This window comes from Arachis duranensis, chromosome 8, assembly GCF_000817695.3.
Source record: "Arachis duranensis cultivar V14167 chromosome 8, aradu.V14167.gnm2.J7QH, whole genome shotgun sequence".
Classification (NCBI taxonomy): Eukaryota; Viridiplantae; Streptophyta; class Magnoliopsida; order Fabales; family Fabaceae; genus Arachis; species Arachis duranensis.
The window spans coordinates 45,915,452-45,916,443 of record NC_029779.3 but is presented as its reverse complement, the minus strand read 5'-3'; positions in this window follow the sequence as shown (position 1 = coordinate 45,916,443).

The following is a 992-nucleotide window of genomic DNA, read 5'->3' as shown; positions in this document are numbered from 1 at the left end:
CATCAATCGTTATAAAAATTAAATCAATTTTAATATATCAATAAATAAAATTTTAAACTATTTAATTAATTAAATTTAATACATATCATTACACTGTTGAATTATAAAGTAATGGATAAATACAATTATTATCTATATTAAAACTGTATACTTTTTCTTGGTATATCCTTTTTGTTGAATAATAATATTGAATCATATATAAATTTTTATTTTGTAATTTAGCGATCGATTTAGCGACCAAATTTATTCTGGTTGTATAATAAATTTATCGGTCATTAATTTGGTTGCTAGCGACTGAATTAGCAACCAAAACAAGAGAATTTTTAGTTACAAAATCGGTCGCTATTTTTTAATTTAGCGACCAATTTTGCAACCAATAGAAAAATAGGGTGGAAAATTATTTGCTCGCTAAGGCAATGGTCGCTAAATCAGTTGTCAATGGTTAAGATAGCAATCGATTTTAGCGACTAACAAAATTGGCCACTAATAACAACCGATAAATTTTTATACAACAAGAATAAGGTTGGTCGCTAAAATCGGTCGCTATTTTTTAATTTAGCGACCGAATTAGCAACCAAAACAAAGAAGTAACGTCTTTAGGACTATTGGTCACAAAATCGGACGCAATTTTTAATTTAGCGACCGATTTTGCAACTGATAGAGAAATATGGTGAAAATTGTTTAGTCGGTCGCTAAGACTATGGTCTCTAAATTAGTTGCTAATTATTAAGATAGTGACGGATTTTAGCGACCAACTAAAAAATATTATTATAAACTAATCAGTCACTAATTTAAATAAAATAAGATAGTTACTGAGTTACCCTCACTAACTCTAGCTCAACTCACCCACACCATTCTTGTCTTTTTCAACAATTACTGAATTATCCGCCGGAAGCATATCACCATCTTCTGAGTTATCCACACCATTGTCGTATTCTTTGTCGCAGTACCGTCTTCATCATCTTTTGTAGTATAATAATAAATTTATTAGA